The 26,633-nt window shown below is 63.2% G+C and overlaps 7 non-coding genes across 7 annotated transcripts; all 7 read right to left on the bottom strand.

Annotated features, from left to right (window-relative positions):
* Nucleotides 1-747: 747 nt before the first annotated feature.
* LOC142873865 (5S ribosomal RNA) lies at nt 748-866 on the bottom strand. The gene has a single exon (XR_012921838.1). It is a non-coding gene; the product is annotated as a 5S ribosomal RNA (ribosomal RNA).
* A 3,774-nt stretch (nt 867-4,640) lies between these two features.
* Nucleotides 4,641-4,759, bottom strand: LOC142873864 (5S ribosomal RNA). The gene has a single exon (XR_012921837.1). It is a non-coding gene; the product is annotated as a 5S ribosomal RNA (ribosomal RNA).
* A 3,760-nt stretch (nt 4,760-8,519) lies between these two features.
* LOC142873863 (5S ribosomal RNA) lies at nt 8,520-8,638 on the bottom strand. The gene has a single exon (XR_012921836.1). It is a non-coding gene; the product is annotated as a 5S ribosomal RNA (ribosomal RNA).
* A 3,771-nt stretch (nt 8,639-12,409) lies between these two features.
* On the bottom strand, nt 12,410-12,528 carry LOC142873862 (5S ribosomal RNA). Its single transcript, XR_012921835.1, has one exon. It is a non-coding gene; the product is annotated as a 5S ribosomal RNA (ribosomal RNA).
* Nucleotides 12,529-16,290: 3,762 nt separating this feature from the next.
* LOC142873861 (5S ribosomal RNA) lies at nt 16,291-16,409 on the bottom strand. The gene has a single exon (XR_012921834.1). It is a non-coding gene; the product is annotated as a 5S ribosomal RNA (ribosomal RNA).
* Nucleotides 16,410-20,183: 3,774 nt separating this feature from the next.
* LOC142873860 (5S ribosomal RNA) lies at nt 20,184-20,302 on the bottom strand. The gene has a single exon (XR_012921833.1). It is a non-coding gene; the product is annotated as a 5S ribosomal RNA (ribosomal RNA).
* Nucleotides 20,303-24,062: 3,760 nt separating this feature from the next.
* Nucleotides 24,063-24,181, bottom strand: LOC142873859 (5S ribosomal RNA). The gene has a single exon (XR_012921832.1). It is a non-coding gene; the product is annotated as a 5S ribosomal RNA (ribosomal RNA).
* Nucleotides 24,182-26,633: the final 2,452 nt, after the last annotated feature.

The following is a 26,633-nucleotide window of genomic DNA, read 5'->3' as shown; positions in this document are numbered from 1 at the left end:
CACAGCCGGGCGTGGTGGTGCATGCCTGTAGTCCCAACTACTCGGGAGGCTGAGGCAGCAGGATTGCTTGAGCCCGGAGATTGAGGTTGCTGTGAGCTAGGCTGACGCCATGGCACTCACTCTAGCCTGGGCAGCAAAACGAGACTCTGTCTCAAAAAAAAAAAAAAAAGAACACAGGGGGGAGGGCGGCACGGGCAACACATGTCACCTGAATACTTGTACTCCCATCATCTGCTTGAAAAGAGAGAGAAAAGAAAATGCAATCCTAGAGGTAAGAGACACTTTTTAAAAATAATGAATCCGAAGAGAAAAGTAAAAGGAGGCCTGTGGAGCAGGTCTGGGTGTGACTCCGGATCCCCCAACATCAGGTGCCACCACCAAAGATTCCTGCGTGTAGCCCATAGAACCCCAAAAGCAACGGGACGAGTTCTGGTCACATACTCCCTCAAAATGACATCCTGGCCTTCTTCTGGAACTCCCTCCCCTCTCAGACTCTCAAGGTTTCCTCCAGTGTGTCGGTTCCCACAGAGCAGACCTTTGGTCTGAGACCTGACAGTCCAGATGCCACGCATGCTGCCGCGTGGCGGCGGTGTCGCGGCTTGGGACAAGAGGAGGCCCCACGGTGCGGGCTGGGGCGCCAGGCACCGCGCGGGCGCTGAGGGTGGGGGTGACCCCCACCCCGGGCCGCCGCCTCGCTCCAAGAAAGGGGACAGAACAAGAGGCAAGAAAAAAAAAAAAAAAAGCAGCAGCCTGTGGCACCCGGTATTCCCAGGCGGTCTCCCATCCAAGTACTAACCAGGCCCGACCCTGCTTAGCTTCCGAGACCAGACGAGATCGGGGGCGTTCAGGGTGGTGTGGCCCTAGACGGCGGCGGAGGGCGCCCCTGCCCCGCTCGAGAAGCCGAGCCTCTCTGGGCTTCCCCGCCGCCGCCTCCCGCCCCAGGCCCCGCGCCGGGCGGGGCCGGGCCGGCCGGGTCCCGCGGGCTCCCAGGGACGGGGGTGATGGGCGGGGCGGGGCGGGGCGGGGTGGGGGGCTGTCTCTCTATACACACACACACACACTCACACTCACTCACACTCACACAAGATGCGCCTCCACGGCTGGACTCGCCAAGGTGGAGCCCTCCCAGCCCCCCTCGTCTCCTCGCCCGGCCTCCTTCACCTACCCGCTGCCCACCCCCAGCGCGTCGCTGCCGCTGACTGCGCACGCGCGGGACGCTCGCCCTTTGACCCCAGCCAGGGGCCGCCCTCCCCCACAACCCCTTTCAGCTGCGCCCCCCCCTCGCCCTGTGGGTGGGCTGCCGCCTATTCCCCCGGGCCAGGGCTGGGGCACAGCCAGTGTATGGGGCGTCTCTCTCTGGGGATGTGTCCCATGGGTGGGGTGGGGTGGCGTGGTTTGGGGGGCGCTGAAGAAATCAGTCCCCTCCATCTCCTACCTCTGGAAAACGCCCAAGCCCGTGGAGAACTGCCGGCACCGCTTCGTGGGGGCCGGGACCCTCCTCCGTGTCCTCCTGTGGCCCAGTCCAAGGGGCCTGGGCCTGGCCGGGGCTGCTTTGGACCCCGACCACCCTGGCGTGTGGACTCGCTAAAAATCAGCTATTAGATATTGGATTCCAGCTTCCTGGAGGTCATTTCACTAATGAGTGCACCGGAAAGAGTTTCCTAATCCATCTGTGAGGGTGGCAACTGAAGGAGAATTTTAAAGCTGACAGAATAGGCGAGGGAAGGCATAGGAGATTTCCACACCCAGCAAGGAAGACTTTCCCGAAATGGAAGAAAGAAACGAGCAAACAGAGACACCGGTAGCCCGCCCGGAAAAGAGTCTGCCCCCGAGAGAAAGCACCCTGACCAGGTTCACCCGTGGGTGGGTGGCGAGCTAGCGGCATTCAGAAGAGCGAGGCCCGCAGTCTGTGCGGAAGACACCTGCACTCGGGTGTGTGTGGCGGCGCGATTCCCAAGCAGCTCTAGATGTTAAACCAAGGAGAAGCCAGGGAGTTCCCAACGCCCCAGGTGTCCTCAGCCCACGACTGGCTGCTGTGGGAATGCGAAGCCCGGCTCCTTGTCTCAGAGCGGGGTTCCCAGGAGGATCAGGCTGAAGCTGGGACTTGGCCTCAAAGTGTCCCCTCGCATGGCCACCCCCTTCCCCTTCCTGCTCCTCTACTCCTGGTGCCCCTCCATCCAGGGGCCAGACCTTAAAGAGTCACCGCAAGAGAATCCTGGTCCCAAAGGAGCCTTCTGGGGGACCGGTGCTGAGAGAGGTTGTGGGCATGGCCCGCTGGGGCTCTGCCCGACCCAGGGCTGAGAGATGCCACCTCCCAGCTCTGGGTCCCTGCAGGAAGTGTTGGCAAGCACAGGGCCGGTCCTCCAAAGGCCCAGGTGCAGGGAGCCCAGGCCAAGCAGCCTGTGGAAGAAGCCACTTGCCGTGCCACCCCGGGAACAGGACTGCAGGCCCCGGCCCTTCCCACCTCCTCCTCCTCCTCCTCCTCCTCCCCCCCGCCCCGCCCCCACAGGGCACAGGGCTCAGAGACACCTCAGACTCTTGCTACCCAAAGTGCAAAGGGCATCAGTTGCTCCTCCAACCCCCCCCCCCCCCCCCGCCCAGCAGACCACGTTGTCCAGCCAGCCCCCGGGCCTCCCTGGGGTGCCCAGCACAAAAGTGCAGACACCCACCGGACCCTCAGTCTCAGTTTTCGGAGGTTTTTGCCACTCTAAGGACCCGCAGGCCAGCTGGGCCTTCGGGCAGGACAGAGAGCCCCGGAATCCGACGTGGAGAGCTGCGTGTACGTCCCCATCAGGAGGCGGTCCCCACCTCCGCGGCTCTCCCCTTGCGGGGAGCGGCAGCCCAGCCGGCAGCCGCAGGGCCTCAGGGAAGACACCAGGCTGGGCCCCCGCGGCACAGCGGGGGCACGTCCCCCGCACTCACGCGACTTAGGGACGGCTGCTGGAGACTGCTGCGGCCACCCTGCTGCCGGGTTTCCGGAGGGCTTCCTGGAAGCAGCGTCCACACCAAGCCCTTGGAAGGCCCAGGCGACGGAGGAGCCGGTCAGGCAGGGGCCGAGGACGGTGAGAGGCCGGGCGGGAAGGAGCGTGTCAGGCAGGGGCAGAGGACGGTGACCGGCCGGGCGGGGAGGAGCCGGTCAGGCGGGGGCCCAGGACAGTGACGGGCCTGGCCGGGGAGGAGTGCGTCAGGCAGGGGCAGAGGAGACGGGCTGGGTAAGGGTTAGGGTTACAGTTAGGGCACAATTCACAATCCCAAAGACGTGGAAGCGACCCGAGTGCCCATCCATCCAGGAGTGCATCAATAAAATGTGGCTCGTGGACACCACGGAGTGCCATTCGGCTGTGAGGAGCAGCGGTGAGAGGGCGCCTCTCGTGTTCTCCTGGCCAGAGCTGGAACCCGTTCCAGGAAGCCAAGTATCCCAAGAATGGACACACGAGCACCACGTGAGCGCGCTCACCAGCAAATTGGTACGAACGGATGGACGCCTAAGTGGACAGAGAGGAATCACCTTCATCGGGTGGGTGTCGGGCGGGCGGGTGGGGGGAGGGGAGGGGCATACACATCCATTAGGCATGGGGTGGGTGCGCACCGACTGGGGGATGGGCGCACTTGAAGCTCTGACCCGAGGGGGGAGGCTTGGAGAGGGCAAGGCACCCGACCTTAACATTGGTACCCCCACAATACGCTGGAACAACATGAGAGGTATATGAATAAGAACACAGGGGGGGCCGGGCGCGGTGGCTCACGCCTGTAATCCTAGCTCTCTGGGAGGCCGAGGCGGGCGGATTGCTCCAGGTCAGGAGTTCGAAACCAGCCTGAGCAAGAGCGAGACCCCGTCTCTACTAAAAATAGAAAGAAATTAATTGGCCAACTAATATATATAGAAAAACACAGCCGGGCGTGGTGGTGCATGCCTGTAGTCCCAACTACTCGGGAGGCTGAGGCAGCAGGATTGCTTGAGCCCGGAGATTGAGGTTGCTGTGAGCTAGGCTGACGCCATGGCACTCACTCTAGCCTGGGCAGCAAAACGAGACTCTGTCTCAAAAAAAAAAAAAAAAGAACACAGGGGGGAGGGCGGCACGGGCAACACATGTCACCTGAATACTTGTACTCCCATCATCTGCTTGAAAAGAGAGAGAAAAGAAAATGCAATCCTAGAGGTAAGAGACACTTTTTAAAAATAATGAATCCGAAGAGAAAAGTAAAAGGAGGCCTGTGGAGCAGGTCTGGGTGTGACTCCGGATCCCCCAACATCAGGTGCCACCACCAAAGATTCCTGCGTGTAGCCCATAGAACCCCAAAAGCAACGGGACGAGTTCTGGTCACATACTCCCTCAAAATGACATCCTGGCCTTCTTCTGGAACTCCCTCCCCTCTCAGACTCTCAAGGTTTCCTCCAGCGTGTCGGTTCCCACAGAGCAGACCTTTGGTCTGAGACCTGACAGTCCAGATGCCACGCATGCTGCCGCGTGGCGGCGGTGTCGCGGCTTGGGACAAGAGGAGGCCCCACGGTGCGGGCTGGGGCGCCAGGCACCGCGCGGGCGCTGAGGGTGGGGGTGACCCCCACCCCGGGCCGCCGCCTCGCTCCCAGAAAGGGGACAGAACAAGAGGCAAGAAAAAAAAAAAAAAAAAAAAGCAGCAGCCTGTGGCACCCGGTATTCCCAGGCGGTCTCCCATCCAAGTACTAACCAGGCCCGACCCTGCTTAGCTTCCGAGACCAGACGAGATCGGGGGCGTTCAGGGTGGTGTGGCCCTAGACGGCGGCGGAGGGCGCCCCTGCCCCGCTCGAGAAGCCGAGCCTCTCTGCGCTTCCCCGCCGCCGCCTCCCGCCCCAGGCCCCGCGCCGGGCGGGGCCGGGCCGGCCGGGTCCCGCGGGCTGCCAGGGACGGGGGTGATGGGCGGGGCGGGGCGGGGGGCTGTCTCTCTATACACACACACACACACTCACACTCACTCACACTCACACAAGATGCGCCTCCACGGCTGGACTCGCCAAGGTGGAGCCCTCCCAGCCCCCCTCGTCTCCTCGCCCGGCCTCCTTCACCTACCCGCTGCCCACCCCCAGCGCGTCGCTGCCGCTGACTGCGCACGCGCGGGACGCTCGCCCTTTGACCCCAGCCAGGGGCCGCCCTCCCCCACAACCCCTTTCAGCTGCGCCCCCCCTCGCCCTGTGGGTGGGCTGCCGCCTATTCCCCCGGGCCAGGGCTGGGGCACAGCCAGTGTATGGGGCGTGTCTCTCTGGGGATGTGTCCCATGGGTGGGGTGGGGTGGCGTGGTTTGGGGGGCGCTGAAGAAATCAGTCCCCTCCATCTCCTACCTCTGGAAAACGCCCAAGCCCGTGGAGAACTGCCGGCACCGCTTCGTGGGGGCCGGGACCCTCCTCCGTGTCCTCCTGTGGCCCAGTCCAAGGGGCCTGGGCCTGGCCGGGGCTGCTTTGGACCCCGACCACCCTGGCGTGTGGACTCGCTAAAAATCGGCCATTAGATATTGGATTCCAGCTTCCTGGAGGTCATTTCACTAATGAGTGCACCGGAAAGAGTTTCCTAATCCATCTGTGAGGGTGGCAACTGAAGGAGAATTTTAAAGCTGACAGAATAGGCGAGGGAAGGCATAGGAGATTTCCACACCCAGCAAGGAAGACTTTCCCGAAATGGAAGAAAGAAACGAGCAAACAGAGACACCGGTAGCCCGCCCGGAAAAGAGTCTGCCCCTGAGAGAAAGCACCCTGACCAGGTTCACCCGTGGGTGGGTGGCGAGCTAGCGGCATTCAGAAGAGCGAGGCCCGCAGTCTGTGCGGAAGACACCTGCACTCGGGTGTGTGTGGCGGCGCGATTCCCAAGCAGCTCTAGATGTTAAACTAATGAGGAGAAGCCAGGGAGTTCCCAACGCCCCAGGTGTCCTCAGCCCACGACTGGCTGCTGTGGGAATGCGAAGCCCGGCTCCTTGTCTCAGAGCGGGGTTCCCAGGAGGATCAGGCTGAAGCTGGGACTTGGCCTCAAAGTGTCCCCTCGCATGGCCACCCCCTTCCCCTTCCTGCTCCTCTACTCCTGGTGCCCCTCCATCCAGGGGCCAGACCTTAAAGAGTCACCGCAAGAGAATCCTGGTCCCAAAGGAGCCTTCTGGGGGACCGGTGCTGAGAGAGGTTGTGGGCATGGCCCGCTGGGGCTCTGCCCGACCCAGGGCTGAGAGATGCCACCTCCCAGCTCTGGGTCCCTGCAGGAAGTGTTGGCAAGCACAGGGCCGGTCCTCCAAAGGCCCAGGTGCAGGGAGCCCAGGCCAAGCAGCCTGTGGAAGAAGCCACTTGCCGTGCCACCCCGGGAACAGGACTGCAGGCCCCGGCCCTTCCCACCTCCTCCTCCTCCTCCTCCTCCTCCCCCCCGCCCCGCCCCCACAGGGCACAGGGCTCAGAGACACCTCAGACTCTTGCTACCCAAAGTGCAAAGGGCATCAGTTGCTCCTCCAACCCCCCCCCCCCCCCGCCCAGCAGACCACGTTGTCCAGCCAGCCCCCGGGCCTCCCTGGGGTGCCCAGCACAAAAGTGCAGACACCCACCGGACCCTCAGTCTCAGTTTTCGGAGGTTTTTGCCACTCTAAGGACCCGCAGGCCAGCTGGGCCTTCGGGCAGGACAGAGAGCCCCGGAATCCGACGTGGAGAGCTGCGTGTACGTCCCCATCAGGAGGCGGTCCCCACCTCCGCGGCTCTCCCCTTGCGGGGAGCGGCAGCCCAGCCGGCAGCCGCAGGGCCTCAGGGAAGACACCAGGCTGGGCCCCCGCGGCACAGCGGGGGCACGTCCCCCGCACTCACGCGACTTAGGGACGGCTGCTGGAGACTGCTGCGGCCACCCTGCTGCCGGGTTTCCGGAGGGCTTCCTGGAAGCAGCGTCCACACCAAGCCCTTGGAAGGCCCAGGCGACGGAGGAGCCGGTCAGGCAGGGGCCGAGGACGGTGAGAGGCCGGGCGGGAAGGAGCGTGTCAGGCAGGGGCAGAGGACGGTGACCGGCCGGGCGGGGAGGAGCCGGTCAGGCGGGGGCCCAGGACAGTGACGGGCCTGGCCGGGGAGGAGTGCGTCAGGCAGGGGCAGAGGAGACGGGCTGGGTAAGGGTTAGGGTTACAGTTAGGGCACAATTCACAATCCCAAAGACGTGGAAGCGACTCGAGTGCCCATCCATCCAGGAGTGCATCAATAAAATGTGGCGCGTGGACACCACGGAGTGCCATTCGGCTGTGAGGAGCAGCGGTGAGAGGGCGCCTCTCGTGTTCTCCTGGCCAGAGCTGGAACCCGTTCCAGGAAGCCAAGTATCCCAAGAATGGACACACGAGCACCACGTGAGCACGCTCACCAGCAAATTGGTACGAACGGATGGACGCCTAAGTGGACAGAGAGGAATCACCTTCATCGGGTGGGTGTCGGGCGGGCGGGTGGGGGGAGGGGAGGGGCATACACATCCATTAGGCATGGGGTGGGTGCGCACCGACTGGGGGATGGGCGCACTTGAAGCTCTGACCCGAGGGGGGAGGCTTGGAGAGGGCAAGGCACCCGACCTTAACATTGGTACCCCCACAATACGCTGGAACAACATGAGAGGTATATGAATAAGAACACAGGGGGGGCCGGGCGCGGTGGCTCACGCCTGTAATCCTAGCTCTCTGGGAGGCCGAGGCGGGCGGATTGCTCCAGGTCAGGAGTTCGAAACCAGCCTGAGCAAGAGCGAGACCCCGTCTCTACTAAAAATAGAAAGAAATTAATTGGCCAACTAATATATATAAAAAAACACAGCCGGGCGTGGTGGTGCATGCCTGTAGTCCCAACTACTCGGGAGGCTGAGGCAGCAGGATTGCTTGAGCCCGGAGATTGAGGTTGCTGTGAGCTAGGCTGACGCCATGGCACTCACTCTAGCCTGGGCAGCAAAACGAGACTCTGTCTCAAAAAAAAAAAAAAAAGAACACAGGGGGGAGGGCGGCACGGGCAACACATGTCACCTGAATACTTGTACTCCCATCATCTGCTTGAAAAGAGAGAGAAAAGAAAATGCAATCCTAGAGGTAAGAGACACTTTTTAAAAATAATGAATCCGAAGAGAAAAGTAAAAGGAGGCCTGTGGAGCAGGTCTGGGTGTGACTCCGGATCCCCCAACATCAGGTGCCACCACCAAAGATTCCTGCGTGTAGCCCATAGAACCCCAAAAGCAACGGGACGAGTTCTGGTCACATACTCCCTCAAAATGACATCCTGGCCTTCTTCTGGAACTCCCTCCCCTCTCAGACTCTCAAGGTTTCCTCCAGTGTGTCGGTTCCCACAGAGCAGACCTTTGGTCTGAGACCTGACAGTCCAGATGCCACGCATGCTGCCGCGTGGCGGCGGTGTCGCGGCTTGGGACAAGAGGAGGCCCCACGGTGCGGGCTGGGGCGCCAGGCACCGCGCGGGCGCTGAGGGTGGGGGTGACCCCCACCCCGGGCCGCCGCCTCGCTCCAAGAAAGGGGACAGAACAAGAGGCAAGAAAAAAAAAAAAAAAAGCAGCAGCCTGTGGCACCCGGTATTCCCAGGCGGTCTCCCATCCAAGTACTAACCAGGCCCGACCCTGCTTAGCTTCCGAGACCAGACGAGATCGGGGGCGTTCAGGGTGGTGTGGCCCTAGACGGCGGCGGAGGGCGCCCCTGCCCCGCTCGAGAAGCCGAGCCTCTCTGGGCTTCCCCGCCGCCGCCTCCCGCCCCAGGCCCCGCGCCGGGCGGGGCCGGGCCGGCCGGGTCCCGCGGGCTCCCAGGGACGGGGGTGATGGGCGGGGCGGGGCGGGGCGGGGTGGGGGGCTGTCTCTCTATACACACACACACACACTCACACTCACTCACACTCACACAAGATGCGCCTCCACGGCTGGACTCGCCAAGGTGGAGCCCTCCCAGCCCCCCTCGTCTCCTCGCCCGGCCTCCTTCACCTACCCGCTGCCCACCCCCAGCGCGTCGCTGCCGCTGACTGCGCACGCGCGGGACGCTCGCCCTTTGACCCCAGCCAGGGGCCGCCCTCCCCCACAACCCCTTTCAGCTGCGCCCCCCCCTCGCCCTGTGGGTGGGCTGCCGCCTATTCCCCCGGGCCAGGGCTGGGGCACAGCCAGTGTATGGGGCGTCTCTCTCTGGGGATGTGTCCCATGGGTGGGGTGGGGTGGCGTGGTTTGGGGGGCGCTGAAGAAATCAGTCCCCTCCATCTCCTACCTCTGGAAAACGCCCAAGCCCGTGGAGAACTGCCGGCACCGCTTCGTGGGGGCCGGGACCCTCCTCCGTGTCCTCCTGTGGCCCAGTCCAAGGGGCCTGGGCCTGGCCGGGGCTGCTTTGGACCCCGACCACCCTGGCGTGTGGACTCGCTAAAAATCAGCTATTAGATATTGGATTCCAGCTTCCTGGAGGTCATTTCACTAATGAGTGCACCGGAAAGAGTTTCCTAATCCATCTGTGAGGGTGGCAACTGAAGGAGAATTTTAAAGCTGACAGAATAGGCGAGGGAAGGCATAGGAGATTTCCACACCCAGCAAGGAAGACTTTCCCGAAATGGAAGAAAGAAACGAGCAAACAGAGACACCGGTAGCCCGCCCGGAAAAGAGTCTGCCCCCGAGAGAAAGCACCCTGACCAGGTTCACCCGTGGGTGGGTGGCGAGCTAGCGGCATTCAGAAGAGCGAGGCCCGCAGTCTGTGCGGAAGACACCTGCACTCGGGTGTGTGTGGCGGCGCGATTCACAAGCAGCTCTAGATGTTAAACCAAGGAGAAGCCAGGGAGTTCCCAACGCCCCAGGTGTCCTCAGCCCACGACTGGCTGCTGTGGGAATGCGAAGCCCGGCTCCTTGTCTCAGAGCGGGGTTCCCAGGAGGATCAGGCTGAAGCTGGGACTTGGCCTCAAAGTGTCCCCTCGCATGGCCACCCCCTTCCCCTTCCTGCTCCTCTACTCCTGGTGCCCCTCCATCCAGGGGCCAGACCTTAAAGAGTCACCGCAAGAGAATCCTGGTCCCAAAGGAGCCTTCTGGGGGACCGGTGCTGAGAGAGGTTGTGGGCATGGCCCGCTGGGGCTCTGCCCGACCCAGGGCTGAGAGATGCCACCTCCCAGCTCTGGGTCCCTGCAGGAAGTGTTGGCAAGCACAGGGCCGGTCCTCCAAAGGCCCAGGTGCAGGGAGCCCAGGCCAAGCAGCCTGTGGAAGAAGCCACTTGCCGTGCCACCCCGGGAACAGGACTGCAGGCCCCGGCCCTTCCCACCTCCTCCTCCTCCTCCTCCTCCTCCCCCCCGCCCCGCCCCCACAGGGCACAGGGCTCAGAGACACCTCAGACTCTTGCTACCCAAAGTGCAAAGGGCATCAGTTGCTCCTCCAACCCCCCCCCCCCCCGCCCAGCAGACCACGTTGTCCAGCCAGCCCCCGGGCCTCCCTGGGGTGCCCAGCACAAAAGTGCAGACACCCACCGGACCCTCAGTCTCAGTTTTCGGAGGTTTTTGCCACTCTAAGGACCCGCAGGCCAGCTGGGCCTTCGGGCAGGACAGAGAGCCCCGGAATCCGACGTGGAGAGCTGCGTGTACGTCCCCATCAGGAGGCGGTCCCCACCTCCGCGGCTCTCCCCTTGCGGGGAGCGGCAGCCCAGCCGGCAGCCGCAGGGCCTCAGGGAAGACACCAGGCTGGGCCCCCGCGGCACAGCGGGGGCACGTCCCCCGCACTCACGCGACTTAGGGACGGCTGCTGGAGACTGCTGCGGCCACCCTGCTGCCGGGTTTCCGGAGGGCTTCCTGGAAGCAGCGTCCACACCAAGCCCTTGGAAGGCCCAGGCGACGGAGGAGCCGGTCAGGCAGGGGCCGAGGACGGTGAGAGGCCGGGCGGGAAGGAGCGTGTCAGGCAGGGGCAGAGGACGGTGACCGGCCGGGCGGGGAGGAGCCGGTCAGGCGGGGGCCCAGGACAGTGACGGGCCTGGCCGGGGAGGAGTGCGTCAGGCAGGGGCAGAGGAGACGGGCTGGGTAAGGGTTAGGGTTACAGTTAGGGCACAATTCACAATCCCAAAGACGTGGAAGCGACCCGAGTGCCCATCCATCCAGGAGTGCATCAATAAAATGTGGCTCGTGGACACCACGGAGTGCCATTCGGCTGTGAGGAGCAGCGGTGAGAGGGCGCCTCTCGTGTTCTCCTGGCCAGAGCTGGAACCCGTTCCAGGAAGCCAAGTATCCCAAGAATGGACACACGAGCACCACGTGAGCGCGCTCACCAGCAAATTGGTACGAACGGATGGACGCCTAAGTGGACAGAGAGGAATCACCTTCATCGGGTGGGTGTCGGGCGGGCGGGTGGGGGGAGGGGAGGGGCATACACATCCATTAGGCATGGGGTGGGTGCGCACCGACTGGGGGATGGGCGCACTTGAAGCTCTGACCCGAGGGGGGAGGCTTGGAGAGGGCAAGGCACCCGACCTTAACATTGGTACCCCCACAATACGCTGGAACAACATGAGAGGTATATGAATAAGAACACAGGGGGGGCCGGGCGCGGTGGCTCACGCCTGTAATCCTAGCTCTCTGGGAGGCCGAGGCGGGCGGATTGCTCCAGGTCAGGAGTTCGAAACCAGCCTGAGCAAGAGCGAGACCCCGTCTCTACTAAAAATAGAAAGAAATTAATTGGCCAACTAATATATATAGAAAAACACAGCCGGGCGTGGTGGTGCATGCCTGTAGTCCCAACTACTCGGGAGGCTGAGGCAGCAGGATTGCTTGAGCCCGGAGATTGAGGTTGCTGTGAGCTAGGCTGACGCCATGGCACTCACTCTAGCCTGGGCAGCAAAACGAGACTCTGTCTCAAAAAAAAAAAAAAAAGAACACAGGGGGGAGGGCGGCACGGGCAACACATGTCACCTGAATACTTGTACTCCCATCATCTGCTTGAAAAGAGAGAGAAAAGAAAATGCAATCCTAGAGGTAAGAGACACTTTTTAAAAATAATGAATCCGAAGAGAAAAGTAAAAGGAGGCCTGTGGAGCAGGTCTGGGTGTGACTCCGGATCCCCCAACATCAGGTGCCACCACCAAAGATTCCTGCGTGTAGCCCATAGAACCCCAAAAGCAACGGGACGAGTTCTGGTCACATACTCCCTCAAAATGACATCCTGGCCTTCTTCTGGAACTCCCTCCCCTCTCAGACTCTCAAGGTTTCCTCCAGCGTGTCGGTTCCCACAGAGCAGACCTTTGGTCTGAGACCTGACAGTCCAGATGCCACGCATGCTGCCGCGTGGCGGCGGTGTCGCGGCTTGGGACAAGAGGAGGCCCCACGGTGCGGGCTGGGGCGCCAGGCACCGCGCGGGCGCTGAGGGTGGGGGTGACCCCCACCCCGGGCCGCCGCCTCGCTCCCAGAAAGGGGACAGAACAAGAGGCAAGAAAAAAAAAAAAAAAAAAAAGCAGCAGCCTGTGGCACCCGGTATTCCCAGGCGGTCTCCCATCCAAGTACTAACCAGGCCCGACCCTGCTTAGCTTCCGAGACCAGACGAGATCGGGGGCGTTCAGGGTGGTGTGGCCCTAGACGGCGGCGGAGGGCGCCCCTGCCCCGCTCGAGAAGCCGAGCCTCTCTGCGCTTCCCCGCCGCCGCCTCCCGCCCCAGGCCCCGCGCCGGGCGGGGCCGGGCCGGCCGGGTCCCGCGGGCTGCCAGGGACGGGGGTGATGGGCGGGGCGGGGCGGGGGGCTGTCTCTCTATACACACACACACACACTCACACTCACTCACACTCACACAAGATGCGCCTCCACGGCTGGACTCGCCAAGGTGGAGCCCTCCCAGCCCCCCTCGTCTCCTCGCCCGGCCTCCTTCACCTACCCGCTGCCCACCCCCAGCGCGTCGCTGCCGCTGACTGCGCACGCGCGGGACGCTCGCCCTTTGACCCCAGCCAGGGGCCGCCCTCCCCCACAACCCCTTTCAGCTGCGCCCCCCCTCGCCCTGTGGGTGGGCTGCCGCCTATTCCCCCGGGCCAGGGCTGGGGCACAGCCAGTGTATGGGGCGTGTCTCTCTGGGGATGTGTCCCATGGGTGGGGTGGGGTGGCGTGGTTTGGGGGGCGCTGAAGAAATCAGTCCCCTCCATCTCCTACCTCTGGAAAACGCCCAAGCCCGTGGAGAACTGCCGGCACCGCTTCGTGGGGGCCGGGACCCTCCTCCGTGTCCTCCTGTGGCCCAGTCCAAGGGGCCTGGGCCTGGCCGGGGCTGCTTTGGACCCCGACCACCCTGGCGTGTGGACTCGCTAAAAATCGGCCATTAGATATTGGATTCCAGCTTCCTGGAGGTCATTTCACTAATGAGTGCACCGGAAAGAGTTTCCTAATCCATCTGTGAGGGTGGCAACTGAAGGAGAATTTTAAAGCTGACAGAATAGGCGAGGGAAGGCATAGGAGATTTCCACACCCAGCAAGGAAGACTTTCCCGAAATGGAAGAAAGAAACGAGCAAACAGAGACACCGGTAGCCCGCCCGGAAAAGAGTCTGCCCCTGAGAGAAAGCACCCTGACCAGGTTCACCCGTGGGTGGGTGGCGAGCTAGCGGCATTCAGAAGAGCGAGGCCCGCAGTCTGTGCGGAAGACACCTGCACTCGGGTGTGTGTGGCGGCGCGATTCCCAAGCAGCTCTAGATGTTAAACTAATGAGGAGAAGCCAGGGAGTTCCCAACGCCCCAGGTGTCCTCAGCCCACGACTGGCTGCTGTGGGAATGCGAAGCCCGGCTCCTTGTCTCAGAGCGGGGTTCCCAGGAGGATCAGGCTGAAGCTGGGACTTGGCCTCAAAGTGTCCCCTCGCATGGCCACCCCCTTCCCCTTCCTGCTCCTCTACTCCTGGTGCCCCTCCATCCAGGGGCCAGACCTTAAAGAGTCACCGCAAGAGAATCCTGGTCCCAAAGGAGCCTTCTGGGGGACCGGTGCTGAGAGAGGTTGTGGGCATGGCCCGCTGGGGCTCTGCCCGACCCAGGGCTGAGAGATGCCACCTCCCAGCTCTGGGTCCCTGCAGGAAGTGTTGGCAAGCACAGGGCCGGTCCTCGAAAGGCCCAGGTGCAGGGAGCCCAGGCCAAGCAGCCTGTGGAAGAAGCCACTTGCCGTGCCACCCCGGGAACAGGACTGCAGGCCCCGGCCCTTCCCACCTCCTCCTCCTCCTCCTCCTCCTCCCCCCCGCCCCGCCCCCACAGGGCACAGGGCTCAGAGACACCTCAGACTCTTGCTACCCAAAGTGCAAAGGGCATCAGTTGCTCCTCCAACCCCCCCCCCCCCCCCCGCCCAGCAGACCACGTTGTCCAGCCAGCCCCCGGGCCTCCCTGGGGTGCCCAGCACAAAAGTGCAGACACCCACCGGACCCTCAGTCTCAGTTTTCGGAGGTTTTTGCCACTCTAAGGACCCGCAGGCCAGCTGGGCCTTCGGGCAGGACAGAGAGCCCCGGAATCCGACGTGGAGAGCTGCGTGTACGTCCCCATCAGGAGGCGGTCCCCACCTCCGCGGCTCTCCCCTTGCGGGGAGCGGCAGCCCAGCCGGCAGCCGCAGGGCCTCAGGGAAGACACCAGGCTGGGCCCCCGCGGCACAGCGGGGGCACGTCCCCCGCACTCACGCGACTTAGGGACGGCTGCTGGAGACTGCTGCGGCCACCCTGCTGCCGGGTTTCCGGAGGGCTTCCTGGAAGCAGCGTCCACACCAAGCCCTTGGAAGGCCCAGGCGACGGAGGAGCCGGTCAGGCAGGGGCCGAGGACGGTGAGAGGCCGGGCGGGAAGGAGCGTGTCAGGCAGGGGCAGAGGACGGTGACCGGCCGGGCGGGGAGGAGCCGGTCAGGCGGGGGCCCAGGACAGTGACGGGCCTGGCCGGGGAGGAGTGCGTCAGGCAGGGGCAGAGGAGACGGGCTGGGTAAGGGTTAGGGTTACAGTTAGGGCACAATTCACAATCCCAAAGACGTGGAAGCGACCCGAGTGCCCATCCATCCAGGAGTGCATCAATAAAATGTGGCGCGTGGACACCACGGAGTGCCATTCGGCTGTGAGGAGCAGCGGTGAGAGGGCGCCTCTCGTGTTCTCCTGGCCAGAGCTGGAACCCGTTCCAGTAAGCCAAGTATCCCAAGAATGAACACACGAGCACCACGTGAGCGCGCTCACCAGCAAATTGGTACGAACGGATGGACGCCTAAGTGGACAGAGAGGAATCACCTTCATCGGGTGGGTGTTGGGCGGGCGGGTGGGGGGAGGGGAGGGGCATACACATCCATTAGGCATGGGGTGGGTGCGCACCGACTGGGGGATGGGCGCACTTGAAGCTCTGACCCGAGGGGGGAGGCTTGGAGAGGGCAAGGCACCCGACCTTAACATTGGTACCCCCACAATACGCTGGAACAACATGAGAGGTATATGAATAAGAACACAGGGGGGGCCGGGCGCGGTGGCTCACGCCTGTAATCCTAGCTCTCTGGGAGGCCGAGGCGGGCGGATTGCTCCAGGTCAGGAGTTCGAAACCAGCCTGAGCAAGAGCGAGACCCCGTCTCTACTAAAAATAGAAAGAAATTAATTGGCCAACTAATATATATAGAAAAACACAGCCGGGCGTGGTGGTGCATGCCTGTAGTCCCAACTACTCGGGAGGCTGAGGCAGCAGGATTGCTTGAGCCCGGAGATTGAGGTTGCTGTGAGCTAGGCTGACGCCATGGCACTCACTCTAGCCTGGGCAGCAAAACGAGACTCTGTCTCAAAAAAAAAAAAAAAAGAACACAGGGGGGAGGGCGGCACGGGCAACACATGTCACCTGAATACTTGTACTCCCATCATCTGCTTGAAAAGAGAGAGAAAAGAAAATGCAATCCTAGAGGTAAGAGACACTTTTTAAAAATAATGAATCCGAAGAGAAAAGTAAAAGGAGGCCTGTGGAGCAGGTCTGGGTGTGACTCCGGATCCCCCAACATCAGGTGCCACCACCAAAGATTCCTGCGTGTAGCCCATAGAACCCCAAAAGCAACGGGACGAGTTCTGGTCACATACTCCCTCAAAATGACATCCTGGCCTTCTTCTGGAACTCCCTCCCCTCTCAGACTCTCAAGGTTTCCTCCAGTGTGTCGGTTCCCACAGAGCAGACCTTTGGTCTGAGACCTGACAGTCCAGATGCCACGCATGCTGCCGCGTGGCGGCGGTGTCGCGGCTTGGGACAAGAGGAGGCCCCACGGTGCGGGCTGGGGCGCCAGGCACCGCGCGGGCGCTGAGGGTGGGGGTGACCCCCACCCCGGGCCGCCGCCTCGCTCCAAGAAAGGGGACAGAACAAGAGGCAAGAAAAAAAAAAAAAAAAGCAGCAGCCTGTGGCACCCGGTATTCCCAGGCGGTCTCCCATCCAAGTACTAACCAGGCCCGACCCTGCTTAGCTTCCGAGACCAGACGAGATCGGGGGCGTTCAGGGTGGTGTGGCCCTAGACGGCGGCGGAGGGCGCCCCTGCCCCGCTCGAGAAGCCGAGCCTCTCTGGGCTTCCCCGCCGCCGCCTCCCGCCCCAGGCCCCGCGCCGGGCGGGGCCGGGCCGGCCGGGTCCCGCGGGCTCCCAGGGACGGGGGTGATGGGCGGGGCGGGGCGGGGCGGGGTGGGGGGCTGTCTCTCTATACACACACACACACACTCACACTCACTCACACTCACACAAGATGCGCCTCCACGGCTGGACTCGCCAAGGTGGAGCCCTCCCAGCCCCCCTCGTCTCCTCGCCCGGCCTCCTTCACCTACCCGCTGCCCACCCCCAGCGCGTCGCTGCCGCTGACTGCGCACGCGCGGGACGCTCGCCCTTTGACCCCAGCCAGGGGCCGCCCTCCCCCACAACCCCTTTCAGCTGCGCCCCCCCCTCGCCCTGTGGGTGGGCTGCCGCCTATTCCCCCGGGCCAGGGCTGGGGCACAGCCAGTGTATGGGGCGTCTCTCTCTGGGGATGTGTCCCATGGGTGGGGTGGGGTGGCGTGGTTTGGGGGGCGCTGAAGAAATCAGTCCCCTCCATCTCCTACCTCTGGAAAACGCCCAAGCCCGTGGAGAACTGCCGGCACCGCTTCGTGGGGGCCGGGACCCTCCTCCGTGTCCTCCTGTGGCCCAGTCCAAGGGGCCTGGGCCTGGCCGGGGCTGCTTTGGACCCCGACCACCCTGGCGTGTGGACTCGCTAAAAATCAGCTATTAGATATTGGATTCCAGCTTCCTGGAGGTCATTTCACTAATGAGTGCACCGGAAAGAGTTTCCTAATCCATCTGTGAGGGTGGCAACTGAAGGAGAATTTTAAAGCTGACAGAATAGGCGAGGGAAGGCATAGGAGATTTCCACACCCAGCAAGGAAGACTTTCCCGAAATGGAAGAAAGAAACGAGCAAACAGAGACACCGGTAGCCCGCCCGGAAAAGAGTCTGCCCCCGAGAGAAAGCACCCTGACCAGGTTCACCCGTGGGTGGGTGGCGAGCTAGCGGCATTCAGAAGAGCGAGGCCCGCAGTCTGTGCGGAAGACACCTGCACTCGGGTGTGTGTGGCGGCGCGATTCCCAAGCAGCTCTAGATGTTAAACCAAGGAGAAGCCAGGGAGTTCCCAACGCCCCAGGTGTCCTCAGCCCACGACTGGCTGCTGTGGGAATGCGAAGCCCGGCTCCTTGTCTCAGAGCGGGGTTCCCAGGAGGATCAGGCTGAAGCTGGGACTTGGCCTCAAAGTGTCCCCTCGCATGGCCACCCCCTTCCCCTTCCTGCTCCTCTACTCCTGGTGCCCCTCCATCCAGGGGCCAGACCTTAAAGAGTCACCGCAAGAGAATCCTGGTCCCAAAGGAGCCTTCTGGGGGACCGGTGCTGAGAGAGGTTGTGGGCATGGCCCGCTGGGGCTCTGCCCGACCCAGGGCTGAGAGATGCCACCTCCCAGCTCTGGGTCCCTGCAGGAAGTGTTGGCAAGCACAGGGCCGGTCCTCCAAAGGCCCAGGTGCAGGGAGCCCAGGCCAAGCAGCCTGTGGAAGAAGCCACTTGCCGTGCCACCCCGGGAACAGGACTGCAGGCCCCGGCCCTTCCCACCTCCTCCTCCTCCTCCTCCTCCTCCCCCCCGCCCCGCCCCCACAGGGCACAGGGCTCAGAGACACCTCAGACTCTTGCTACCCAAAGTGCAAAGGGCATCAGTTGCTCCTCCAACCCCCCCCCCCCCCCCCCGCCCAGCAGACCACGTTGTCCAGCCAGCCCCCGGGCCTCCCTGGGGTGCCCAGCACAAAAGTGCAGACACCCACCGGACCCTCAGTCTCAGTTTTCGGAGGTTTTTGCCACTCTAAGGACCCGCAGGCCAGCTGGGCCTTCGGGCAGGACAGAGAGCCCCGGAATCCGACGTGGAGAGCTGCGTGTACGTCCCCATCAGGAGGCGGTCCCCACCTCCGCGGCTCTCCCCTTGCGGGGAGCGGCAGCCCAGCCGGCAGCCGCAGGGCCTCAGGGAAGACACCAGGCTGGGCCCCCGCGGCACAGCGGGGGCACGTCCCCCGCACTCACGCGACTTAGGGACGGCTGCTGGAGACTGCTGCGGCCACCCTGCTGCCGGGTTTCTGGAGGGCTTCCTGGAAGCAGCGTCCACACCAAGCCCTTGGAAGGCCCAGGCGACGGAGGAGCCGGTCAGGCAGGGGCCGAGGACGGTGAGAGGCCGGGCGGGAAGGAGCGTGTCAGGCAGGGGCAGAGGACGGTGACCGGCCGGGCGGGGAGGAGCCGGTCAGGCGGGGGCCCAGGACAGTGACGGGCCTGGCCGGGGAGGAGTGCGTCAGGCAGGGGCAGAGGAGACGGGCTGGGTAAGGGTTAGGGTTACAGTTAGGGCACAATTCACAATCCCAAAGACGTGGAAGCGACCCGAGTGCCCATCCATCCAGGAGTGCATCAATAAAATGTGGCGCGTGGACACCACGGAGTGCCATTCGGCTGTGAGGAGCAGCGGTGAGAGGGCGCCTCTCGTGTTCTCCTGGCCAGAGCTGGAACCCGTTCCAGGAAGCCAAGTATCCCAAGAATGGACACACGAGCACCACGTGAGCGCGCTCACCAGCAAATTGGTACGAACGGATGGACGCCTAAGTGGACAGAGAGGAATCACCTTCATCGGGTGGGTGTCGGGCGGGCGGGTGGGGGGAGGGGAGGGGCATACACATCCATTAGGCATGGGGTGGGTGCGCACCGACTGGGGGATGGGCGCACTTGAAGCTCTGACCCGAGGGGGGAGGCTTGGAGAGGGCAAGGCACCCGACCTTAACATTGGTACCCCCACAATACGCTGGAACAACATGAGAGGTATATGAATAAGAACACAGGGGGGGCCGGGCGCGGTGGCTCAGGCCTGTAATCCTAGCTCTCTGGGAGGCCGAGGCGGGCGGATTGCTCCAGGTCAGGAGTTCGAAACCAGCCTGAGCAAGAGCGAGACCCCGTCTCTACTAAAAATAGAAAGAAATTAATTGGCCAACTAATATATATAGAAAAACACAGCCGGGCGTGGTGGTGCATGCCTGTAGTCCCAACTACTCGGGAGGCTGAGGCAGCAGGATTGCTTGAGCCCGGAGATTGAGGTTGCTGTGAGCTAGGCTGACGCCATGGCACTCACTCTAGCCTGGGCAGCAAAACGAGACTCTGTCTCAAAAAAAAAAAAAAAAGAACACAGGGGGGAGGGCGGCACGGGCAACACATGTCACCTGAATACTTGTACTCCCATCATCTGCTTGAAAAGAGAGAGAAAAGAAAATGCAATCCTAGAGGTAAGAGACACTTTTTAAAAATAATGAATCCGAAGAGAAAAGTAAAAGGAGGCCTGTGGAGCAGGTCTGGGTGTGACTCCGGATCCCCCAACATCAGGTGCCACCACCAAAGATTCCTGCGTGTAGCCCATAGAACCCCAAAAGCAACGGGACGAGTTCTGGTCACATACTCCCTCAAAATGACATCCTGGCCTTCTTCTGGAACTCCCTCCCCTCTCAGACTCTCAAGGTTTCCTCCAGCGTGTCGGTTCCCACAGAGCAGACCTTTGGTCTGAGACCTGACAGTCCAGATGCCACGCATGCTGCCGCGTGGCGGCGGTGTCGCGGCTTGGGACAAGAGGAGGCCCCACGGTGCGGGCTGGGGCGCCAGGCACCGCGCGGGCGCTGAGGGTGGGGGTGACCCCCACCCCGGGCCGCCGCCTCGCTCCCAGAAAGGGGACAGAACAAGAGGCAAGAAAAAAAAAAAAAAAAAAAGCAGCAGCCTGTGGCACCCGGTATTCCCAGGCGGTCTCCCATCCAAGTACTAACCAGGCCCGACCCTGCTTAGCTTCCGAGACCAGACGAGATCGGGGGCGTTCAGGGTGGTGTGGCCCTAGACGGCGGCGGAGGGCGCCCCTGCCCCGCTCGAGAAGCCGAGCCTCTCTGCGCTTCCCCGCCGCCGCCTCCCGCCCCAGGCCCCGCGCCGGGCGGGGCCGGGCCGGCCGGGTCCCGCGGGCTGCCAGGGACGGGGGTGATGGGCGGGGCGGGGCGGGGGGCTGTCTCTCTATACACACACACACACACTCACACTCACTCACACTCACACAAGATGCGCCTCCACGGCTGGACTCGCCAAGGTGGAGCCCTCCCAGCCCCCCTCGTCTCCTCGCCCGGCCTCCTTCACCTACCCGCTGCCCACCCCCAGCGCGTCGCTGCCGCTGACTGCGCACGCGCGGGACGCTCGCCCTTTGACCCCAGCCAGGGGCCGCCCTCCCCCACAACCCCTTTCAGCTGCGCCCCCCCTCGCCCTGTGGGTGGGCTGCCGCCTATTCCCCCGGGCCAGGGCTGGGGCACAGCCAGTGTATGGGGCGTGTCTCTCTGGGGATGTGTCCCATGGGTGGGGTGGGGTGGCGTGGTTTGGGGGGCGCTGAAGAAATCAGTCCCCTCCATCTCCTACCTCTGGAAAACGCCCAAGCCCGTGGAGAACTGCCGGCACCGCTTCGTGGGGGCCGGGACCCTCCTCCGTGTCCTCCTGTGGCCCAGTCCAAGGGGCCTGGGCCTGGCCGGGGCTGCTTTGGACCCCGACCACCCTGGCGTGTGGACTCGCTAAAAATCGGCCATTAGATATTGGATTCCAGCTTCCTGGAGGTCATTTCACTAATGAGTGCACCGGAAAGAGTTTCCTAATCCATCTGTGAGGGTGGCAACTGAAGGAGAATTTTAAAGCTGACAGAATAGGCGAGGGAAGGCATAGGAGATTTCCACACCCAGCAAGGAAGACTTTCCCGAAATGGAAGAAAGAAACGAGCAAACAGAGACACCGGTAGCCCGCCCGGAAAAGAGTCTGCCCCCGAGAGAAAGCACCCTGACCAGGTTCACCCGTGGGTGGGTGGCGAGCTAGCGGCATTCAGAAGAGCGAGGCCCGCAGTCTGTGCGGAAGACACCTGCACTCGGGTGTGTGTGGCGGCGCGATTCCCAAGCAGCTCTAGATGTTAAACCAAGGAGAAGCCAGGGAGTTCCCAACGCCCCAGGTGTCCTCAGCCCACGACTGGCTGCTGTGGGAATGCGAAGCCCGGCTCCTTGTCTCAGAGCGGGGTTCCCAGGAGGATCAGGCTGAAGCTGGGACTTGGCCTCAAAGTGTCCCCTCGCATGGCCACCCCCTTCCCCTTCCTGCTCCTCTACTCCTGGTGCCCCTCCATCCAGGGGCCAGACCTTAAAGAGTCACCGCAAGAGAATCCTGGTCCCAAAGGAGCCTTCTGGGGGACCGGTGCTGAGAGAGGTTGTGGGCATGGCCCGCTGGGGCTCTGCCCGACCCAGGGCTGAGAGATGCCACCTCCCAGCTCTGGGTCCCTGCAGGAAGTGTTGGCAAGCACAGGGCCGGTCCTCCAAAGGCCCAGGTGCAGGGAGCCCAGGCCAAGCAGCCTGTGGAAGAAGCCACTTGCCGTGCCACCCCGGGAACAGGACTGCAGGCCCCGGCCCTTCCCACCTCCTCCTCCTCCTCCTCCTCCTCCCCCCCGCCCCGCCCCCACAGGGCACAGGGCTCAGAGACACCTCAGACTCTTGCTACCCAAAGTGCAAAGGGCATCAGTTGCTCCTCCAACCCCCCCCCCCCCCCGCCCAGCAGACCACGTTGTCCAGCCAGCCCCCGGGCCTCCCTGGGGTGCCCAGCACAAAAGTGCAGACACCCACCGGACCCTCAGTCTCAGTTTTCGGAGGTTTTTGCCACTCTAAGGACCCGCAGGCCAGCTGGGCCTTCGGGCAGGACAGAGAGCCCCGGAATCCGACGTGGAGAGCTGCGTGTACGTCCCCATCAGGAGGCGGTCCCCACCTCCGCGGCTCTCCCCTTGCGGGGAGCGGCAGCCCAGCCGGCAGCCGCAGGGCCTCAGGGAAGACACCAGGCTGGGCCCCCGCGGCACAGCGGGGGCACGTCCCCCGCACTCACGCGACTTAGGGACGGCTGCTGGAGACTGCTGCGGCCACCCTGCTGCCGGGTTTCTGGAGGGCTTCCTGGAAGCAGCGTCCACACCAAGCCCTTGGAAGGCCCAGGCGACGGAGGAGCCGGTCAGGCAGGGGCCGAGGACGGTGAGAGGCCGGGCGGGAAGGAGCGTGTCAGGCAGGGGCAGAGGACGGTGACCGGCCGGGCGGGGAGGAGCCGGTCAGGCGGGGGCCCAGGACAGTGACGGGCCTGGCCGGGGAGGAGTGCGTCAGGCAGGGGCAGAGGAGACGGGCTGGGTAAGGGTTAGGGTTACAGTTAGGGCACAATTCACAATCCCAAAGACGTGGAAGCGACCCGAGTGCCCATCCATCCAGGAGTGCATCAATAAAATGTGGCGCGTGGACACCACGGAGTGCCATTCGGCTGTGAGGAGCAGCGGTGAGAGGGCGCCTCTCGTGTTCTCCTGGCCAGAGCTGGAACCCGTTCCAGGAAGCCAAGTATCCCAAGAATGGACACACGAGCACCACGTGAGCGCGCTCACCAGCAAATTGGTACGAACGGATGGACGCCTAAGTGGACAGAGAGGAATCACCTTCATCGGGTGGGTGTCGGGCGGGCGGGTGGGGGGAGGGGAGGGGCATACACATCCATTAGGCATGGGGTGGGTGCGCACCGACTGGGGGATGGGCGCACTTGAAGCTCTGACCCGAGGGGGGAGGCTTGGAGAGGGCAAGGCACCCGACCTTAACATTGGTACCCCCACAATACGCTGGAACAACATGAGAGGTATATGAATAAGAACACAGGGGGGGCCGGGCGCGGTGGCTCACGCCTGTAATCCTAGCTCTCTGGGAGGCCGAGGCGGGCGGATTGCTCCAGGTCAGGAGTTCGAAACCAGCCTGAGCAAGAGCGAGACCCCGTCTCTACTAAAAATAGAAAGAAATTAATTGGCCAACTAATATATATAGAAAAACACAGCCGGGCGTGGTGGTGCATGCCTGTAGTCCCAACTACTCGGGAGGCTGAGGCAGCAGGATTGCTTGAGCCCGGAGATTGAGGTTGCTGTGAGCTAGGCTGACGCCATGGCACTCACTCTAGCCTGGGCAGCAAAACGAGACTCTGTCTCAAAAAAAAAAAAAAAAGAACACAGGGGGGAGGGCGGCACGGGCAACACATGTCACCTGAATACTTGTACTCCCATCATCTGCTTGAAAAGAGAGAGAAAAGAAAATGCAATCCTAGAGGTAAGAGACACTTTTTAAAAATAATGAATCCGAAGAGAAAAGTAAAAGGAGGCCTGTGGAGCAGGTCTGGGTGTGACTCCGGATCCCCCAACATCAGGTGCCACCACCAAAGATTCCTGCGTGTAGCCCATAGAACCCCAAAAGCAACGGGACGAGTTCTGGTCACATACTCCCTCAAAATGACATCCTGGCCTTCTTCTGGAACTCCCTCCCCTCTCAGACTCTCAAGGTTTCCTCCAGCGTGTCGGTTCCCACAGAGCAGACCTTTGGTCTGAGACCTGACAGTCCAGATGCCACGCATGCTGCCGCGTGGCGGCGGTGTCGCGGCTTGGGACAAGAGGAGGCCCCACGGTGCGGGCTGGGGCGCCAGGCACCGCGCGGGCGCTGAGGGTGGGGGTGACCCCCACCCCGGGCCGCCGCCTCGCTCCCAGAAAGGGGACAGAACAAGAGGCAAGAAAAAAAAAAAAAAAAAAAGCAGCAGCCTGTGGCACCCGGTATTCCCAGGCGGTCTCCCATCCAAGTACTAACCAGGCCCGACCCTGCTTAGCTTCCGAGACCAGACGAGATCGGGGGCGTTCAGGGTGGTGTGGCCCTAGACGGCGGCGGAGGGCGCCCCTGCCCCGCTCGAGAAGCCGAGCCTCTCTGCGCTTCCCCGCCGCCGCCTCCCGCCCCAGGCCCCGCGCCGGGCGGGGCCGGGCCGGCCGGGTCCCGCGGGCTGCCAGGGACGGGGGTGATGGGCGGGGCGGGGCGGGGGGCTGTCTCTCTATACACACACACACACACTCACACTCACTCACACTCACACAAGATGCGCCTCCACGGCTGGACTCGCCAAGGTGGAGCCCTCCCAGCCCCCCTCGTCTCCTCGCCCGGCCTCCTTCACCTACCCGCTGCCCACCCCCAGCGCGTCGCTGCCGCTGACTGCGCACGCGCGGGACGCTCGCCCTTTGACCCCAGCCAGGGGCCGCCCTCCCCCACAACCCCTTTCAGCTGCGCCCCCCCTCGCCCTGTGGGTGGGCTGCCGCCTATTCCCCCGGGCCAGGGCTGGGGCACAGCCAGTGTATGGGGCGTCTCTCTCTGGGGATGTGTCCCATGGGTGGGGTGGGGTGGCGTGGTTTGGGGGGCGCTGAAGAAATCAGTCCCCTCCATCTCCTACCTCTGGAAAACGCCCAAGCCCGTGGAGAACTGCCGGCACCGCTTCGTGGGGGCCGGGACCCTCCTCCGTGTCCTCCTGTGGCCCAGTCCAAGGGGCCTGGGCCTGGCCGGGGCTGCTTTGGACCCCGACCACCCTGGCGTGTGGACTCGCTAAAAATCAGCCATTAGATATTGGATTCCAGCTTCCTGGAGGTCATTTCACTAATGAGTGCACCGGAAAGAGTTTCCTAATCCATCTGTGAGGGTGGCAACTGAAGGAGAATTTTAAAGCTGACAGAATAGGCGAGGGAAGGCATAGGAGATTTCCACACCCAGCAAGGAAGACTTTCCCGAAATGGAAGAAAGAAACGAGCAAACAGAGACACCGGTAGCCCGCCCGGAAAAGAGTCTGCCCCTGAGAGAAAGCACCCTGACCAGGTTCACCCGTGGGTGGGTGGCGAGCTAGCGGCATTCAGAAGAGCGAGGCCCGCAGTCTGTGCGGAAGACACCTGCACTCGGGTGTGTGTGGCGGCGCGATTCCCAAGCAGCTCTAGATGTTAAACCAAGGAGAAGCCAGGGAGTTCCCAACGCCCCAGGTGTCCTCAGCCCACGACTGGCTGCTGTGGGAATGCGAAGCCCGGCTCCTTGTCTCAGAGCGGGGTTCCCAGGAGGATCAGGCTGAAGCTGGGACTTGGCCTCAAAGTGTCCCCTCGCATGGCCACCCCCTTCCCCTTCCTGCTCCTCTACTCCTGGTGCCCCTCCATCCAGGGGCCAGACCTTAAAGAGTCACCGCAAGAGAATCCTGGTCCCAAAGGAGCCTTCTGGGGGACCGGTGCTGAGAGAGGTTGTGGGCATGGCCCGCTGGGGCTCTGCCCGACCCAGGGCTGAGAGATGCCACCTCCCAGCTCTGGGTCCCTGCAGGAAGTGTTGGCAAGCACAGGGCCGGTCCTCCAAAGGCCCAGGTGCAGGGAGCCCAGGCCAAGCAGCCTGTGGAAGAAGCCACTTGCCGTGCCACCCCGGGAACAGGACTGCAGGCCCCGGCCCTTCCCACCTCCTCCTCCTCCTCCTCCTCCTCCCCCCCGCCCCGCCCCCACAGGGCACAGGGCTCAGAGACACCTCAGACTCTTGCTACCCAAAGTGCAAAGGGCATCAGTTGCTCCTCCAACCCCCCCCCCCCGCCCAGCAGACCACGTTGTCCAGCCAGCCCCCGGGCCTCCCTGGGGTGCCCAGCACAAAAGTGCAGACACCCACCGGACCCTCAGTCTCAGTTTTCGGAGGTTTTTGCCACTCTAAGGACCCGCAGGCCAGCTGGGCCTTCGGGCAGGACAGAGAGCCCCGGAATCCGACGTGGAGAGCTGCGTGTACGTCCCCATCAGGAGGCGGTCCCCACCTCCGCGGCTCTCCCCTTGCGGGGAGCGGCAGCCCAGCCGGCAGCCGCAGGGCCTCAGGGAAGACACCAGGCTGGGCCCCCGCGGCACAGCGGGGGCACGTCCCCCGCACTCACGCGACTTAGGGACGGCTGCTGGAGACTGCTGCGGCCACCCTGCTGCCGGGTTTCTGGAGGGCTTCCTGGAAGCAGCGTCCACACCAAGCCCTTGGAAGGCCCAGGCGACGGAGGAGCCGGTCAGGCAGGGGCCGAGGACGGTGAGAGGCCGGGCGGGAAGGAGCGTGTCAGGCAGGGGCAGAGGACGGTGACCGGCCGGGCGGGGAGGAGCCGGTCAGGCGGGGGCCCAGGACAGTGACGGGCCTGGCCGGGGAGGAGTGCGTCAGGCAGGGGCAGAGGAGACGGGCTGGGTAAGGGTTAGGGTTACAGTTAGGGCACAATTCACAATCCCAAAGACGTGGAAGCGACCCGAGTGCCCATCCATCCAGGAGTGCATCAATAAAATGTGGCGCGTGGACACCACGGAGTGCCA

The sequence above is a fragment of the Microcebus murinus genome, chromosome 11 (genome assembly GCF_040939455.1).
Source record: "Microcebus murinus isolate Inina chromosome 11, M.murinus_Inina_mat1.0, whole genome shotgun sequence".
Classification (NCBI taxonomy): Eukaryota; Metazoa; Chordata; class Mammalia; order Primates; family Cheirogaleidae; genus Microcebus; species Microcebus murinus.
Note: the sequence above shows the minus strand (reverse complement) of the source record. Positions and strands in the feature narration are given on the sequence as shown.